The sequence below is a fragment of the Pseudopipra pipra genome, chromosome 5 (genome assembly GCF_036250125.1).
Source record: "Pseudopipra pipra isolate bDixPip1 chromosome 5, bDixPip1.hap1, whole genome shotgun sequence".
In the NCBI taxonomy this organism is placed as follows: Eukaryota; Metazoa; Chordata; class Aves; order Passeriformes; family Pipridae; genus Pseudopipra; species Pseudopipra pipra.
In genome coordinates this window covers 8,908,820-8,926,032 of record NC_087553.1, presented here as the reverse complement: position 1 = coordinate 8,926,032, position 17,213 = coordinate 8,908,820, and the positions used below count along the sequence as shown (strand labels likewise).

Sequence of the window (17,213 nt, the reverse complement as noted above, 5' to 3'; positions counted from 1 at the left end):
CCTGGACCTTGAAAGGAAAGTTGCTATGGTAACTGGTCACTGTATATCCCATTTGGGACATGTGTTAGGTGTGCACACTTCATTTCACTTTCTAGTAGTCCTCTGCAAATGTGTTAAGTCTGTGAACTCCAATAAAGCATCATCTCTGGTGTACTGAGAAAGACAAATCCCTCCCTCTGTCTCTGCTTCTCTTTGCTGCACCCTGTTTGTGATTTCCTTCTAACTCAACTCTCTTGTGTTGAGTGAGCTACAGGAGCTGCTGCTCCAGAGTTTCTCTGGTGCTGGTGGGCAGTGATGGAGGGTCTGGCCCAGGCTGTTGGTCTTTGATGCTGTGGCTCTGCTTCCATCAGTGCAGTGGGAAGAGGACACTGCAGGAGCTGAGCATGATGCGCGGACACCCGGCGGAATTGGGTTTCTGCTGGGTTTCTGCTCCTGAAAATCACTTTCTCTTCCCCATGCTTTGAAGCAGCTGGCATCCTGTGCCCTGCCAAGGCATTGTTTCCTTCTGAAGCACCACAGAGGTGAGAGCTCACCTTCAAAGTTAGTGCCCCAGGGGCTGGACCTCATCCAGAGCAGTTCAAGCATCTCCTTTTCATCTCCCTTCTCCTAAGGAGATAACAGGAGCAGAAGGGGCTGCACATGGACTTAAAGGAAAGGAGGAAATCTTGATGGGGATAAAATGTAAGGAACCATTGTATGAATATTTTAACATTATCTAGTAAGAATAATTCTCCTCTTTTGATTTTTATTCTTTTTCTGCTGAACTCTAATCAAAAGATATTTTTTAAGAAGCCATCATCTCCCACATGCAAGAGTGTGGTGGCTTTTTTCTTCTGTGTAAGATGTTCTCTCTTACTCTGGGTGATGTTTTACCACACATTCTGTGGTAGGGCAGTGGGCCAACCCTGTCGGTGCCCCCAGGCAGTCAGCAGAGCAGAGCACAGTCTGGATCACAGATGATGAGCTGGGTGCCTCTCTGAGTTTGCAGCTGGATTGAGTTATGGTGTTGGGTTTGGGTTTCTTTTCAAATGCAGCTGAGTGGTTTAGCCCCATCTGTGAGCTGTTTGTAGACAGCAGTGGGTCTCACGTTCTGCAGTACATTTGGGTGAGAGAGGAGAGGCTGGCAGGGGATGACAACCCCTGTTGTTGGTGTATCCCGATCAGTTGGGATGTGCCCAGACTAGTTGATAATGCCAAAAATTCCCTGTAAGAGTCTTTCTCACCATGGTCAGGTCCTGCTAGCTTTCGACATTCAACTTTTGTAGGCTTTTTATTAGTTATGTTGGATGTCTGTAACTATTTGTTCAGCTCCAACTGTTAGTTTCCTATTGCCTACTTCTCATCACCAGTTGATTTGCAGCATTGAATGATGGCTGTGGTGCCTTTGGGGTAAAAAAATAAAGAACAGATGAGTCTTGAGCAAAACTGCCTTTGAGCCCTGATTGTGGTGGGGTTTCCTTGACTTTGTGGTAAGTAAGAGGCCTTTTTCCTGATTCAGGGAGTGGAAAACTCCATAGCTTCCATTTGACAGGATATTGTGGGGGTGGTGATTCTTTTTTTTTTTTTAATTTTCCCAAGAATTAGAGGAAAGAATCTAGTTCTCAACTAATACTGCCAATTCTTCTTTGCCCTTGAAGACTATTCCTCTACAGATTTTTAGGGTTATTCTTCATTTGTTTTGTTGTGGGTTTTTTTGTGCCAGTTTTAGTAAACAAGTTGAACTTGCTCAAGGCTAGAGATACAAAGAAATTTAGGGTGGTGACCTGAGGTCTTGTGCTGAGACACGTTTGCAGACGAGCTCTGATACCAGCTTGGAAGCCATAGGTAATTTGTTTTCTCTGTAAGTCTCCTTGAAGAGGAGGCAAATGTATTTAAAAAAATAAAGCTCACAGCTGACTTTCTGCCTTTCCTGGAGGTGAAGGAGAGGGAGTTATTGTGCATGTCCACAAGTTCTTTTTTTCTTCTCTTTTATGATGTTTGATAGTTGGGAGTGGGGTGATATTTTACATAGTTATAATTAGAAATCTGTTTTTGATGCTTTGCATGTTAGTCCTTACTTGAATGCAAATAACCATTCAGTTTGGTAGAACAGGTATAGTTTATACCCTCAGGGCACTGATTGAGAGTAAGTGTGTAAGGCCACAGATATTTGCCTCCCCTCATGCAAATTTAGTGGGAAACATTTACCCAACTCCCTCCTTGTTATTCTCTCTTAACCTGGAACGTAATGGAGTGAAACGTGGGGTTCATAACAGCTTGCAAAGGGGAAAAATAAGCAATACAGACTATTTAGTATCCGTCTTTTCTTCCCTGATGGGTGCAAGGTGAGTGGAGAGCTCCTGCATCTGCTGCTGTGTCCCAGTGCTTGCCCTGGGAAGTGCTCAGCTGGGCCTCCAGGCTTGGGTGAGAAGTTTTCCATTGGGCTGTGACAGAGGAATGTCATTTTCAGCACCCGTATTGCAAGGAAATTCACGGTGAAAATAGTACTGGAAATTGTCAAATCACAAAGGATTTGCAGATTTCTAAAAAAAAAAAAAACAAACAATATGCCAAGCTAAAGTTAGATTCTTAGGAACTGTCCAAGCAGTGATATATGGGGAAATAATTATTTTCTTGCCTGGCTAGAGGATTGCCAGCTTTCACACTGTCAAGAAGAATCCACATGTAACCTGAATAACACATAATCATATCTCACTGGTGCTTAAAAATATGATTTACAGGACTGACAGGCTTTTTGTTGTATCAGCTTGAGTGGTTGCAGTGCAAACAAAAAGGCACTTCAAGTACATAGAAAAGAAATAGACTGAAAACTATGTCATGTTTTTAATTCTGTGAATTGTTATGTCTCTGAGTAAGTCCCATATGCAAAACACTTTTATTTCCCTCAGGAAGACAGGGGATTAAACACAATATTCTTATTTTCCTGTCACTGCAGTATTTTTACAGCTCAGTAAGTAAGTATTTGTCTTTTTGTAATCCATCTGTGCCCACTGTGTTTGGTTTTGCCACTGCACACAGTCCTAATATCTGGCAGTTTCATGGAAATCTGTAGCATTCCTGGGACAAAGCTGTGCCATACTATTGCTACTCACTGCAGGAGGAGGTGTTTAAATTCCCAGCTGCATGTTGACAGCACTGTGGTCAAAACTTTTTTTCTTGGTCCCTTCTGCGGCTGTCCCACAATTGCCAATATTGGTATGAACAATGAACAGTTAAAAACATTTACCAAGTGACTCTAGCTCTCATTTCTATAAATATAGCATCTTCCTGCCTAGTTTTCCCAGGAGAATTTGTTCTAATGTTGTTTACTGTACAGACTGAGTCTCACTACTTTCACAAGGATAGATTGGGGAATCCTGTCAAGTTACTGGCCCAGCATCGCTACTAAGCAAATAATTACTGAGTTAATTTATGGATGCTGCAGATGATAAAACTTAGAGCTATTACAGACAAGTACTTAAGTGTTTTTACACTGTAGGTGGAATGTGTCATCTCTCAGTGGCACAGCTGCCTTAGTCTCAAGTGGAAGATGACGAACGCAGACTGAATACTTCATCTTCATTCTGCTGCTGTACTTTGAGTCATCCTGCATCTACATTAATTTCCTATAAGGAAAGATTTAGAACTTCGAAATCCTGGCCTGAGCATCGTTCTTCTGAAGTAACTTAATAAATTGGCAAGTAGCCTTGCCATGTCATGGTTCGTTGAGGTCCTGAGGCAATATTTAGTGTAACAGAATAAGCAGTGCTCCAGTTAACACAATCATCTCTTATGCAGGGAAGTGCGTTTATGCCTTTCAAGACAAAGAACCTTTTCACTATATGTCCAGCTATTATTCTGTTAATTCTTTGTGGAGAATTACCACATCTTTGTTTTCCTTTTGGGTGGGGAAAGAGTTTAGCATGTTCTCACTGAAAAGCCCAGTGTTTGAAGCCACAACACTTACACGAGGATTAACTTTTTTAAAGACTTGAACGTCCCTGTGGAGTTCCCTGAGCCCATTAATAAAAGTTTGAATTTTCAGCCTGATATATTAATTATGTTTGTCCAATTCCTAGAGGACTGGTAAATCAAATTAATCTTGGTTACATTTAAGCCTGTGATAGGAGGAGGGAAAAAAAGGGAAATAGTAATATTGTAGAGTTTAAAGCTTGAAAGGGTAATTAGACAAGCAGTCTTATTTTTCTGGTTAAAACGTAAATACATTTTGAATTCACGTTTCTGTAAATACATTTTAACTTACTCATTTTTAGACTGGAGATGAACTTTCAGTAATACAGTGGCTGCTGTGCTTTTGTCTTCATGGGAAGAGTGTTTTTCAGACCAGTAGGCTGAAAACTCAATTGATAGAGTCCACTTTGTCAAGCTAAGTCTGTAAGTTATTTCGATGAAATTTGCAACGCTAATAGTAGTATCAGTATTAGAAACAAAAATTCTTATAGTGGATGTTTCCGTACACTCAAAAGAGAAGAAGCTGAAAGTGATAAAGGTGGTAGCCACTTATATTGTGTGAGTTTTGAATTTCTTCTCAAGTTGACTTAAATCTTCCATTTAAATCCTGCACTAGGAATCCTTAGATGTGTGAGACCGTACTTAATCTCCTGAGGATCTCTGCGTTTTAATAAAAGAGATGTCAGTTTTGCATCTTGAGGTCTATTTGTTGTTTCTGAGGAAAATTTTTCTTTTGATTTAAATCCAGTAGAATCTTTTTTTAAATACTTGTCTTCATTGGGCCAATATTCCCCTCTTTCAAAGCAACAAAATATCTCAATTTCTTATTCTGAAGAGTGTATTTAGTTATTTAGTGTTCTTTCATCTCTCTCTTTTTTTATTTTCATTATATTAGATTTCAATGTTCTAGAGCTGTGACAGACAGTATTAATTTTGGTCTGCCTTCTAGAAACATTCTTGTTATGAGCTGTCATTTACTTCTTCATTTGGCCTGTTTCTTCATCCATCTTATTCTAAAACAATTCCTAGAAGCTTGCAGGAAGTTTAGCACAGGATGCGTTTGGCATAATCCACTGACATAATTTATATGTTTTATGGGTTTGTGTTCTAGGTGGGCAAACTGAAGTAGCTGGTTTGTGTTTGGGGGGAATGTTTGACATGGCCTGACATCGACAGCAGTGTTTTGAGCCTCCTGGGAAGGGAAAGTGTTTCCTCTGGAGTATGATCTTTATGCATCAAAAGGTTTCTCTCTCTTCTGCCTCCTGTGTACATCCTTCCTTAATTTTAGCAGTCTTTATTTCATCCTGGCAAACAGAGGGAATCTGTGGATTCATTATTAAACTCCAATAAGGATGCACAAATTGTTTTGAAGTTAAAGACAAATGACACTACTTGGGCCATGTAAATAATGCAGTGGGTTACCTGACATGCTGGAGAGGCTTCTAGAGTTTCTCACCTCACCACATCTCCTGCAAACAGCTGGTAAAGTTCAGCTTCCAGTTAGGCTGGTAACTGTTACTTTATTTATTAGGCTTAAAAAGGAGTGTCTCTCCTTTCTGATTTTTGTAATGTTCCGAAGAAATGAAGCTTCCCAGGAGAGTTGCCAAAGTTTTCCTCTTTGCTGTGAATGTGTTTTGCTGTAGGAGAGGTTGAGAGGTTTGCTGAGCACCCAGCCACTCTCCTTGCTTTTGGTAAGATTCTGAGCAGGTCACTGAGAGCAGTTCTGTGAGTAAGTTAGAGAATCATAGAATAGTTTGGGTTGGGAGGGACATTGAAAGGCCATCTAGTCCAACCCTCCTGCAATGAGCAGGGGCATCTTCAGCTATATCGGGTTGCTCATCACTGCTATATCAGTGCCCCATCCAGTCTAACCTTGAATGTTTCCAGGGATGGGGCATCCACCACCTCTCTGGGCAACCTGTGCCAGTGCCTCACCACCCTCACTGTAAAAAAACCTCTTTCTTATATCTAATCTAAATGGATCTTTTAGGTTAAAACTGTAATCCCTTTTCCTGTCGCAACAGGCCCTGCTGAAAAGTTTGTCCCCTTTTTGTTGTGCTGTTGTTTATTAGACTAGCTAATAAACTGCAGTGACACAAATATTAACTTTTAGTTAGAATGACAACATACACAGACATTCTGTGTTCACAGACAAACATGTGTGCTTAATAAGAGTTTAAGACTGGGCACTTGCTGCCTTGGGCACAGATTCACACACTTCAGCTGAGCTGTGTTCTTGCTTCTGGTACCAGAAAAATTTGGTTTCCTTACTGTCAAACAGGCAGCTTCTGTTTAGGTTACATTTGTTGTCCTGTCTGTGACAGCAGAATTGTCCTACCCAGTGGGATGTTGACAGATTTCTGTTGTTCTGTGAAAGGAGAGAGATGGTGAGGAATAAAAGAGATGAGAAGTGTTTAGGAGCTTTGTGGGTTTGCACTAAGCCTGCTCTGAACACAGCATAAACTTTCTCCTTTTTTTCTAAGCCTGGTAATACACATTGTATTACAACATACACGTGTAAGATGTATTTTGTGACCTGTCTTGTCAGCCTTTCCATTACAAACTGGCATCTTAAGTTTTGTGTTTTGGCCCCGAGTTTCTTGCTCCGTGCAAAGATGTGGCATAACCTCTTTCAGCCTGCAGTGAACACAGTTTTATTCACATTTTTCTTGAATTTGTTTACCAATTCAGGGTTTTATCTCTTGATTCATCACCACGAACGTAGTATTTTATGGCCCCAATTGCAAGTCTGAAAGTATCTTTGAATACATAAAGTAAGAAGGTATGAACATTAATTTAAATGGTTAGAGCAGATTTCTGATTTTATTTATGTATTTTCCCCAGAAGAATTCTGGTGGTAAGATTAAAATTATGAAACATTGGATTAGGAGTTGTTTGTTCAGAGGGATTTTGTGTTTGAGTGTGTTCAGCATTGGTAATAATAATACATGACTTTATGCAATGAACAAAACCAAACACAATTAAAAGACTTTATTGATATTGGCAAGACAAAATTTAGGCATTTTTGGGAAACTTAATGACTTTCACCTTTTTTGGCTTCTGGATGGGATACACAGAAGTCTCTTTTTGGTCATGTAGATTTTTAATGTCCTCATTCTGTTTGTTGTGTAGCAATGTTGATTTAAGTTACTGTGTTTTGGTCATAATTGCCAGGCAAAAAATAGTGTGGAAATGCAAGGGATATGCAGATTGATTCATACAGAGCCAGGGAAAAGTATCCATGTAACTGTGGTGGTTTGGGCTATTGTTTTTTTTTTTTTTTTCAGTTTGCAGGGAGTTTGTGTGTTTTGCATGTTTGTTTTCATGTATGATCAATTAGCTCAGGATTGGGTGTTTTTTAGTTTGTGGTGTAAATCCTGCCCTTGGCCTACAATGAATGCTCATTGGGCTTCTGTACTTCTATGTGCCATACTGCAGAATCAGCTCCAGATTTGTGCATCAAATAAAAGCACAGATGAGATGATATAAGAAAGTCAAAAAGAGTCTGGGATCAGATCAAGGACAAACACTCTTGTTCCAAGATTATAAAACGGAGGAAGAGAGATACTTAGAAAAGTTGGAGGGTATTTAAGCATGAGGATTTCCTTTTTGTACATCCTTCCCTTGTAGAAGGGCATTACTGCAAGACATTACTGAAAGCATTACTTTTTAATAGGCTTCAATAAGAGAAACATTAGCAAGAAAACCTTTCTAGAGATAAGTGGTGGTTTTTGTCATTCTTCTGGGTTTTTTTTTCTGAGAAATGGAACCTTTTAGAAAGCTGTTTCCTAGCTTGGGCTTGGGAGTAGCTGGGTAGAAATTGATTAAAGGAATATTATTTTATAGTTGTCCTTTGTAGGGCTCCTTGTGAGTACTTGGCCATCATTGATACCTGTCATCATCTACAGGGGACTGTGTCCAACAGCAAGGGAACTGTCATATTTGCTATATAGGATCTGAGGAGAGCATTTAACCCAAAGTCCCTGGAAATCCTTGCCTTTCAGAGTATTATGAGATCTGTCCTGGCCAGAGTCCTGCTCCAGACTCATGGATTGCTCATGGTGATGTGTATCAGTACAATGGGAACTAACAATAAAAGTAGTAAAGTGGTATTGATAAGTACTATAAAAATGTGTTTTATTGTTTGAATCTGTTTTTTAAGGGGGGCTTTTTATTTGTTTGCTTCTTGGGGTTTTTGTGTGTTTGTTTGTTTCTTGGGGGTTTTTTTGTTTGTGTTCTTTTTAGCTTCTTGTTTGGGTTGGTTATTTTTCATTTTTCTTTTTTAATAGGAATTAGTAGTTATGCTCCAACAGGAGCACTGCAGTTTCTTTGGAAGGAACAGAGTGGCCCTCAGAAAATTGCCACCTTGTCCTTGTTGCAGACTGTTAGGTTCCTGATTCTTTTTTTGACAAAATAACATTGCTTTTTTTGTTAGACCCAATAGTTGGCCTGAAAACAGGTTTGCTCTCTTGCTCTCTTATTTTTTTTCCCTTTCTTTTATTTTTTTTGCCCAGATGCATTACTAAACTAATAAAAGCTATTACAAACCTTGCTTTTCATAGTTGCATTGATTTTTAGGAAGATTTAACTTGGAATGTGATACAATGAAGCACATTAAATTATAATAAACCATTAATTCATGAGGTATAGGTCATACAAAAAATAATGATGAGTTCAAAAACTGTGGTCAGTACTAATGATGGAGTAGAAGAAAGGTCATTAGCTGCTGAGTTGTGTAACAGGTTGCTTTGAGTTAGAGTAGAAGCTTTGTGACCTTGATGGGCAATATCAGAAGAGACTGGAAAACATCATTTACAGTGCAGTGCTTTGATCCCAGGAGACTGGGTGAGCTCTAGCATCAGGAACTCTTATTTGGGATAAGTGTAAAGGCATGGGAAAGAAATGATATTTGGGAAAACAGGCCAATTTATGATTCCGAGGGAGAGGGTGGCATATACTGATGGAGCATATCTGGTTTTATAATTGAGTATAAACAATGTGACCTGATGAGCACAAGCGTGGAAAAAAATTATGAGCTTGGTAGAAGTTTTAGATGTTTCAGAGGCCGTGTCTGTGGTGTGCTCTATCTTCTCTTGAGATAAAAATTTAATGAATCCGAGTTTTGATCTAGCTAGAAAGCAACTTCTGATTACGTCATGATGGGGAGACTCCCCCTGCTTTTCAGCTACAGAGAGAAAATTATTGGCACTAAAACTGATTTATTACCACAGGCCGTGCTCAAAATAACTTTTATTATGATAGTGGCCATAATGTGGTGGAATTCTGTAGGTGTATTGATGTGGAAACCTCTGTGCTTTCCTTTGAGGACGTGATTTCAAAGGGCTGCCTGACTTTGTGCTTTCCCTAATAAACAGAAAAGAGTCAAGATCATTCTGATGACACAGTTTTGCAGTGTGGTAGCAGTGTTAGGAAGGGCCAGATTCCTAACCTGTGTACTAATACCGTGCACTAATAAGTGCACAGTATTAAATTTATACCGGTCTGAACCAAATTTTCAATCATTCACCCTTTGACCATGAGTTTTCTTCTTAACTATCTACTTACTGACTGCTCCTTGATGCTGCTGCCCCATCCTTCTCCTTGTGAACGGGTTCCCTTTTTTCTGGCTTCTTTCTACATCTTTAGAAGTCTCACACAACAAACAATCTGTAATAAATTTACACAAGGCAAGATTAGCAAATTGTCTAAACAAACCTCTTTATTTGTTAAATTTAAGTGTGGATGCTAGGAATTTTGTGTAGTTCGTTTTGCCTTTCTGAAAAAGTAAGAGAACCTGCTTTTTCAGGCTACAGCAGAACAGTTGCCTGGATTATTTCAGCTCTCATTTTACAAGAGGGCCAACAAAGAAAGGGCTTGATAGCGGGCAACTGGGAACGTTAATTTTCTTTGCTACTGAGCACAGTGGACATTTTGGTTATTTCTATGATGAGATGTGCAAAGGATGGGTGTTGTTTCCCTGTTTCTGTGGAATGTCATGTGGATCGTTTTTTTTTTTTCCTTTGCTGAACAGAAAAATTGGACAAAGAAGGTCAATTAGAAGAACTAGCCCAGTTACTTTTCACAGCGTAGTTTCTACTGCTCTGAGCACCTGTGGCAAACAATGTCCCCTTCTGAGCCGGTAGTAGGATGGTGCAGAAGGAATGCAAAGGGTGAACAGGGATATGATGGGTGTTTTTGTCACAAGGTTGTATCTGGAAATTGGTATTTATAATGTTCTTCGAGTCATCAGACGTTAAGTCTGGGAATCAAGGGCTCAGCTTCTCTGTTCCGAGCACCCTTCGGAGCGACTACTAAGAAACCTTCCCCTTATTGAGCCCCCCCCTGCTCCTTTCCAAAATCCAGATTATTTTTCTTACTGCTTTTTCTGATACCACATGTGATGCTTCCCACACATCTTTTAAACTACATCAGTCGAAGGTCTGAGAGTGGATGTAGTTTTCCAGAGCATTCACAATCTTACGATGTCCCTTCGTGGGAGTAGGCAGTGAATTTATGCTGGAGCCACGAACATCCCTGTGTCTGTTCCCCACTGTGATACTCCCTGTGCTCATCCTTTTAAAGTCTGTAATGGTATTTGAAGACAGTAATCTAATCTCCCTGAATAATATGCTGCTCTCAGTTTTGTTTCCTTACCGCACGCACGTATCTAAAGAGGCAGATTTGTCTTTTGTAGTGCTAACAAGAGATCCCGGGTCTGTTGAAATGTAAGACCAAGTATATATTGACTTTAGAAAGGCAGAAACTTAACCTCTGGAGTTTTATATTAATAATCTCTCTTCACTTCAATGTAAAAAAAAAAGAATAGTTGTAGGAATTCTACCAATATATGCCTCTGGTAGGGAGAATAAGTGTTTATATGTCAATGTGTTTGAGCAGCTGTGGTTCTAGATCTGTTCAAATGACCAGTTCCACTCACTCTGAAGGGTGTGACTGTACTTTTTCAAGACAAGGCTATGCCAAATTATTGGACTTTTTTTTTTTTTTCCTTCTTACTAAGTAAGTTTGGCTAGGCCACATTTACTTGGATTAGATACAAGCAAAAAAGAAAGCTCACATTGGTTCAGGAAGTTTGTTTTGTGGTTCTTTGGAAAAGAACATTCTGTCCCCTCTTTGCAAAACTAATACAAACAGTCTCTTGGCACAGACATTGTTCTTTGTGGATACCTTACTTTAAATTATCTCTCACTTATTTTGCAAGATTAAGTATCACAGTTCCTATTTCCTGGATACATTCTGCCTTGTACAATTGTACTTTCACTTTGTCACATCTGCAATTCAGTCTTCTAAACATTATTTGAGATCTCTTGATGAAAAATACTGAGTAATAGACATGGTGATTATAAATTGTAGGATAGTAAGTGTTGTTTATAAAATAACACTTCTTTATGAGTGATTGTATCTCACTATACAAATGATCATGTAAATATGGGCTGTGTGATTGTTGGTGTTAAGGAAAAAGAGCTGTAGAGGCACAGAGCAGCAGTAAAACATCCAGAAATGTGAGAAATTTTTATCTATTTTGTAGTTGAGGAATTGTGTGTGAGTTTTGTAGAGAAATATCCTTTTCCCTTTTACTTCTTTAAAGTATGTTATTAAGATACTCTGTTACTGAAGGAGTGCTGAGGACAATGCACTTCATGTGCTTATGTAGGCATTTCTCACATGTGAGAAGCTGGTGTGTGCTCCTGGAATTGCAAATGAGAGCAGGGAAGGAAACATACTGTGCAAACTTAAACAGGGAGCAGTCTTTAGTGGCCTCTTTTGATAATATATTTGGTAGAACCAGCTAGGGGAGGATCTTAAATGATGTTAACAGGTTTTTGGAATGATTCTTCAAGTGACTGTAACTTCCACTGTCTTGGGCTCTTACTAGAAGGGAAATGAAAGACATTTTGTACCTTGTAGGAGGCAGTCCTACTTGTAGCAAGTAATATTTACAGAGGGATAAAAACAAAACAAATCTCTCCTGCAACAGGTTTGAAGTGAGCTGAAGGTTTACACACACATTTGGATGTAAATTTTAAGAGAACTATATTTTTTTATTATAAAAAGAAAACACAATGAAAACCCCCAAGTTTTTGAACTTTCAATTTCCACACATTTAAATCCAAAGACTAAAGTGTTTTGAATGTCATGTCTGTCTTATCTTTTCAGCAAAGCCTTTTCCTATGATTAAAAGGGCATCAATTTTTCTAATTGTTGCCAAATCCAACCCGAGCTGCCCACACAGTCATTTCACCCTTCCCTCCCATCATTGTCTGATATTTTGTTTGCAAAGTCATTATTCATTAACTGTGTTCATGTCCAGGGCTGGAAATAGTAGAATCACATTAGCAAGGAGGAGCTTGGAATATTGACCAGTGAAATCCTTTTCTGTTTTACATTGGCTTTCAGATGAGAATCCCAAAACCTGTCACAAATTTCAGAGATAAGGAGCTTGGAAACAATGAGTGTGCTAATGTTTGGTATTTTCTTAGCAGAAGTCTTTGGTGTTCCATTCTACTGAGAAGAATTAATTTCTACGTAAGAAGCTCCCGAGATCACAAGTCTGTCCTTTATTTTTTTTCTTTACTTACAGAATCACACAGAATTACTAGTTTAGTTGGAAGGGACCTCTGGAGATTATCTAGTTCAACCCATGTGCCAAGACAGGGTCACCTAGAGCAGCTTACACAGGAACACATCCAGGCAGGTTTTAAATATCTCCAGAGCTGGAGGCTCCACACCCTCCCTGGGAAAAACCTGTTCCAGTGCTCTACCACCCTCAGTCTAAAGTTCTTCCTCATGCTGAGGTGGAACTTCCTGTGTTTTAGTTTGTGGCCATTGCTCCTCGTCCTGTGAATGGGCACCACTGAAAAGAATCCTGCACCACCCTCTTGGCACCTGCTTTTGAGATATTTATATGTATTGATGAGATCCCCTCAGTCTCCTCTAGACTAAACAGGCCCAGCTCCCGCAGTCTCCCCTCATAACAGAGATGCTCCAGATCCCTCATCATCTTGGTGGCCTCTGCTGGACCCTCTCTGGTAACTCCTTTGTCTTCCTTGAACTTTGAAGAATTGAAGACAATATTCCAGGTGTGGCCTCACCAGGGTGGAACAGAGGGGCAGGACAGCCAGCTCATGGTCAATTTGTCACTCACTAAGACTCCCAGGTCCTTCTCAGCAGAGCTGCTGTCTAGTAGGTCTGTCCCCAACCTGTGCTGGTACTTGGGTTTATTCCTCCCCAGGTGCAGCACCCTATACTTGCCTTTGTACATACATGCACATAAATATAGTTATAAGTAGGTCTGCATGCAGCTGAACATATTCCCCTGTCTCAGAGCTTTATAGATGACTTCTATTTAGAAGTAACTTTTGAACATGCCCCTTTTTGCTCTTTGGCATAGGCCCCCTTGCCCTTTTGAGACATGCACACACACAAAGGTCTCGCTGTGGTTGTTCCCGAAGGCTCTTTGATCTGCTGCTTTTTCAGCCTTAGACCTTGGTTCCTCTGAAATCAGTCAACCCTCTTGTACTGACCCAGGGTATTGGCAAGCACTGGATGTGCTACCAACCATCCCTGGCTCTTAGTGCTCCTCAGCACTTGCAGTGTATTTAATTAAAAAGACTGGCACCTTTACCCATGTTTTTTGCAAGGGAAAAAGTGGACATGGAGGGGTAGAGGGCCTTGCCTGAGGTCAGTGAGCTGGAAAAGGCTGAGACCCGTGGCTGGGAAATGACTATGGATGGAAGGCAGCCTGTGCTGCCTTCAGGTGTTATGCCTGTGTCTTGTCCTTTCTTCGACAAAGGTTTCCTGGTCAGAAAATTATTAACTGTCTATCTCCCTTTAAAAATATTAAAATGTTGAGGCTTTGACAGAAATAGGTGATTAACAGAAACCATCACTATAATCTGGTTGTATTAGTAAGCAAATTAATAATGTTTAGTACATAAACTAGCTCAGTATACTACTTTTTTCCTATATTAATATGTAACTACTAGATCAAGTCAGATTGACTAAATTGACCTATTTTCTCTTGCTCTGTTACTGAATTGACTTTATTGCTGCTTCTTCCCAGTTCTGTTGCTATATCAAATCGATCTGTACTTTTTAATTATTTTTAATTGGATTTATTGTAAAATGGAAAACATCACTGCCCTGTAGGTCAAAGGGAGAGGAACCTCTTATAGAAGTCACAGAATTGGGATAATGTCAAAATCAAAATGATGTCCTAAAGAGAGTAACTCATAAGAAAATTCCATTGTAAACTGGGCAGGTTTGCTAAAATTTGAAGGACTGGTCAGTGCCTGGAGTGATGCAGCTATGAAGCTGGAAGTGACTTGTGTTACAGATAGGCTAGAACAAATGGCTAAATATGATTAAAGAAATGAAGTAGAAAAGGACTAACTCTTGAATGTCAGATTCAAAATTGTTTTAGGGTGAAAACTGTCCAGTTATCCTGACTGATGTTCCTCTTAGCTATACAGAGGAGTTCTTTTTGATATTACTGGTATTTAGAAAGTTCACATGTTGACAGCAGTGAATGAAATCTAACCAGAACTATACTTCTCCCTATCATGCAATAAGGGAAATCACATTTTAAGAAGTCAGGGATTAGCAAGTCTTAACTCATTATGTAATGTTCAGTGGAATTGCAAAGCTGAACCTGTTTCTTTTCTGGTTTTTTTCAGTGATTTGACCTGTTGGGCAGCTGTTTTCTGAGCAACTCTGGAGACATGCCAGCCACTTGAGGTGAATCAAGCAGTGGCAGGGACAGGACCTACCTGGGCTGAAGTTTTAATCCCAGGCACGTGGCATTTGCTCAAGTGATCACTGGTGAGTTGTATATAAGCACAGCTTCTCTTTTTCTGGCTCTTTAACAACTGACATCTTGTTGCAAACTCTAAAGTTTCTGGATGCAAAGACTCACCTGCCTTGCTTATCTTTCCCAGAGAGTGACTGATGATCTTAGAGAAAATGAGTAATCCAGGTTACCATCTAATCTTAGGAAATCCTTCCTATTTGTTTGTATGTTTATGGATTATTTTCTCCTTTCCCTCCGCTCAATGAGTAACATCCTGGTGAGGCCAAACTTCAAATCTGTGCCATTTGTATGTTATGCTAGATGGTTATCACTGTGCCTTTTTAATCAGAGGAGATTTTATACCCTCTTCCTTAGGGCTTCGTGGCGTGATAATGCAAGCTGTGGGGTTCTGATAACAAAAGTAGTGACTGGCTGCTGTCAGCATGAGGGTGATTAAAAATGTGTGTGTGTGTGCTGGTTCACTTCCTTTCCAGCTGAATAGAAAATGAAACTACCCAAAGCCTTTTATGTAAGTGCATGGATTTTGGTGTTTGTTTTTGGTTTTTTTTTTTCCTATCCAAATCTCTGCCTGGCTATGCACAGACAAACTTCATCCCCAGCTTCCTTTTGAAGATACTTTGTAAAGAAAACAGTGTGCTTGTTTTGACCTCTGAAGTGTGATCCTGTTTTCACTTCAATACTACACATACCCTCTTGGCTAAAGATAATAGCTAGCAATTTTTTATTTTATTTTTTTTTTTTTTTTGAGGGGAAGGTGGTTTCTATTCAGTTTCTCCCATCTGTGATTTTCCTTGATAAAACAATGTCAATCTGCTTCTTCCAGCAGCTGAAGTGCTGTGATTCTTTGACAGAATGTGTGGAGTGCTGCCTTACACCTTGTAACACCCTGCTTTATTTAAGACTGTTGTGCTGGGCTGACTGCTGTCTTCCTGGAAGTGTGGCACCAAGGAATTATTGATGAGATGCAGCCTGGTCTGCAAAGCGCACGTTTGCTATTAAAAACAACATATGTGCCCTCAGCTAGAGCTAATAATTTAAACATCTCTGTGGAATTTGGGGGAAGCAGCCCCTCTGTACATGGATGGGGTCCCATTAAAGCATACACCTCAGCATCAGGTGCTGAACTCTCCTGTGAATATGAGTTGATAGTTGGTGCCTTACGCAGAATCACTTGAAGGTGTCTTCTGGAGAAGGTGGAAGGAGCCCCCTGTAAGGATGGGTGCAGGAAGGATAATACACATCTGGGGCTCTTGTCTGGCTCTTTCAGGCTCTTACCATATTGTTGAGAGTGCTTGTTGGAATATATGGACAAAAACCCTAAGGTCAGTGCTGTACTGAGCTATACATGCTATCTTGATTAGCAACGGAGTTGGAAAATTACTCTGGCCTGAAAAATTATGAGGGTAATTCTGGCTCTATGCTGGAGGAGGTAAAGGCAGAACAAGGAACTCAAGTACATTATTTCAAGGTCCAGTAGCCTGTTAAGCCAGGCTAAAACAAGTAGGCTTTAATTAATGGAAAGTTTGGAAAAACAAATTTGGTGCTGTCGTCACGTAGCCATTGTATTTTTGGAAGCTGGAAGATACCTGTCCTGAAGTTTCTTTCCTTTTTATTGCTGCTGCTCTTCCTGCTTCAGTTCAAACGTAACAGCTGCTATCTTGGGAGCCACTGATGGTATATGCAGTTCTTTTCTACTGCTGGAGAACTCTGAACCCCAGGACTTAAATATTACAACAACTTTAGTGCTAACGGCAGCAGCTTAGGTGGAGAAAGGTTTTAAAATTGCAGCAATTGATTTTCAGAGTGCCTAGAAATAGAGAAAGCAAGGTAGTAATTGAAGCAATGTTTTTTTATTTAAAATCATTATTGCTTGTGTAGGTGCACTTTTTTCCACCAGTAAGGATTTTCAATTATTAGAAGTTAGAGACCACAGATTTTTCCAGAAGCTTAATAATTACAATGGAAACATGTCTGTGTCTTGGTCAGGGAGGACACAAATTTAAGGCAAGTTGCTGTCTGTTGTATCTGAAGTCCCAGTCTGGCTCAGAGTGCCAGCATGGGTGAGAAGGCAAAAACCTTTGCTCCCCTGTAACCTGGGTGGGAAACTATCTCCAGGTGGAGAGGTTTCTTCCGAAACCCAAGAATATCAGGAAGGTACATTGAAAATTCACTGCACAAATAAAGGTTGAGTCAACCAACGCCTGCTTATCACGTCAGGTAGTGATTGCTCTGTGGCATAAATCACCTTGGGCTGTGAGTACATCCCATGTGATGGGTTTGCCTGTGGCTGCACTTAAGAAATGCGTGTGAGCTCAAATGCAGGTTTGGGGTTTTATTTTTTTTCTATTTCTGAGAGCACTGTAGAGCATCGAGCTTCGAGTGCAAAGTCCGTGGAGAGTGTCCTGCACTTGGGGTTAAATGGTGCTGTGCACTT

The 17,213-nt window shown here is 40.0% G+C and overlaps 1 protein-coding gene across 8 annotated transcripts in view; it reads left to right on the top strand.

Annotated features, from left to right (window-relative positions):
• Window positions 1–17,213, top strand: part of EPS8 (EGFR pathway substrate 8, signaling adaptor) — a 134,655-nt gene that overhangs the window by 17,751 nt on the left and 99,691 nt on the right. For all 8 annotated transcript variants that reach the window (XM_064654366.1, XM_064654364.1, XM_064654371.1 and 5 more), the window contains exon 2: window positions 14,646–14,790. The gene's annotated coding sequence lies outside the window, so the exon portion shown is untranslated. The remainder of the gene's footprint in view (window positions 1–14,645; window positions 14,791–17,213) is intronic.